Genomic DNA, 2,072 nt, shown 5'->3' with positions numbered 1-2,072 from the left:
CGCTTGAGCCCAGGAGGTCAAGGCTGCAGTGAGCTGAGATTGTACCACTGCACTCCAGCCTGAGCGACACAGCAAGTCTCTGTCTCTAAAACAAAAAAGGGGAACGAAAGGGAAAGGGAAAGGAAAGAAAGAAAGAAAAGAAGGTGGAAGGGAGAAATGGGGATGGGGTCTAGTTAGGTCTTCTGACTCCTAAATCAAGAACTCTCTTGACATTTTGGGGTCTTATGCCTCTGGAGAATCACCCACACAATCCTGCACAGTTTGGGGGGTTCCTGATCTCTTGTACAGGTCCGCAGGAGTCGAATCCCTGTACTGCACGTTGAGAAGCCTGTGCCATGCCACCCAACCCTGTCCTGAGGACACGGCTCATGCAAATGCACTTATAAAAGTCCAAAGCATGGCACACACTTCAGTTAACTCCTCTGGAGCCATGAGGATGCACTTAGCCATAGTCCCTGGCACACCCTGCAGGAGTCCCAACACCATTCCTCCGCCTCCCCTATTCTCAGCGGCTGCTGCCCCTCCCCAGGAGCTGCTGCCAGCTAGGGACATGCTAGAATGCCCATTAATGCCACTTTAGGTCAGCAGCTGGTGCCAGCAGCCTCAGGGGTGGGGGCTGCCTGAGTCCTAACTCTGGATCCTCCGCTGACTCAGCAGGATCCTACCTCTCCTCCCCTAAAACCATCTTAGGGCATAGAGGATGGGCGGGGTCCAAGGCTTAGGAACTCCCCCAGTGCCCAGACTGCTGCTGCAGACACAACTAGTAAAAGTTGTGTTTACCGAGAATTTTCTTTTTTTTTTTTTTTTTAGGCGGAGTCTCGCTCTGTCGCCTGGACTGGAGTGCAGTGGCCAGATCTCAGCTCACTGCAAGCTCCGCCTCCTGGGTTTACGCCATTCTCCTGCCTCAGCCTCCCGAGTAGCTGGGACTACAGGCGCCCGCCACCTCGCCCGGCTAGTTTTTGTATTTTTAGTAGAGACGGGGTTTCACCGTGTTAGCCAGGATGGTCTCCATCTCCTGACCTCGTGATCCGCCCGTCTCGGCCTCCCAAAGTGCTGGGATTACAGGCTTGAGCCACCGCGCCCGGCCTACGGAGAATTTTCAAGGCCAAAAAAATGGTATTAGTTTCCCCCCTCCCTCACCTCATGTATTCTCACCGAATCCCAGATGAAGCTGGTACCATTAGCATCCTTTTGTTTGTTTTGGTTTTGAGAGGGAGTCTTGCTCTGTCACCCAGGCTGCAGTGCAGTGGAGCAATCTTGGCTCACTGCAACCTCTGCCTCCCGGGTTCAAGCGATTCTCCTGCCTCAGCCTCCTGAGTAGCTGGGACTACAGGTGCCTGCCACCACACCCAACTAATTTTTGTATTTTTAGTAGACATGGGGTTTTACCATGTTGGCCAGCCTGGTCTTTAACTCCTGACCTCAGGTGATCTGCCCGCCTCGGTCTCCCAAAGTGCTGAGATTACAGGTGTGAGCCACCATGCCCAGCCAGCATCCCATCTTATATGGGGGAAACTGAGATACAGAAAGGAAAGGGCACTTGCCTGAGATGCCTTACTGAGAATTGGAAGTGTTGGCGTTCAGCTGTGGGTCCGTCTCACCTCGGAGGTGACTTCTGAACTATTAGGGGAGTAAGCCTCCCCAGGCAGTTACTGCTGATTGCTGGAAGGCAGCTGCTCCCCTTCACCCATGCAGGGGGTCTATCCTTGGAAACTTGTGCCAGGGACGTTCTGAGTAAGGTAGAAGATTTATGTTCATTAGACTTTCTCAGAGGATGCAGTTTGCTGACCCTCAGGTTGTCTCTTCATCTGCAGTCATAAAATATTCAAGCCAGAAGACACTCTGATGATTAGAAATATCTAGTCTCTGTAATTTTTTCTTTTTTTTTTTGTTTGAGACAGGGTCTCACTCTGTTGCCAAGGCTGTGGTGTGATCACAGATCACTGCAGTCTCAACCTCCTGGGCTCAAGTGATCCTTCTGCCTCCACCTCCCAGGTAGCTGGGACCACAGGTACATGTCACCATGCCTAGCCAGTTTTTTGTATTTTTTGTAGAGACAGGGTTTTGCCATG

This window comes from Colobus angolensis, unplaced genomic scaffold, assembly GCF_000951035.1.
Source record: "Colobus angolensis palliatus isolate OR3802 unplaced genomic scaffold, Cang.pa_1.0 Scaffold139, whole genome shotgun sequence".
In the NCBI taxonomy this organism is placed as follows: Eukaryota; Metazoa; Chordata; class Mammalia; order Primates; family Cercopithecidae; genus Colobus; species Colobus angolensis.
Note: the sequence above shows the minus strand (reverse complement) of the source record.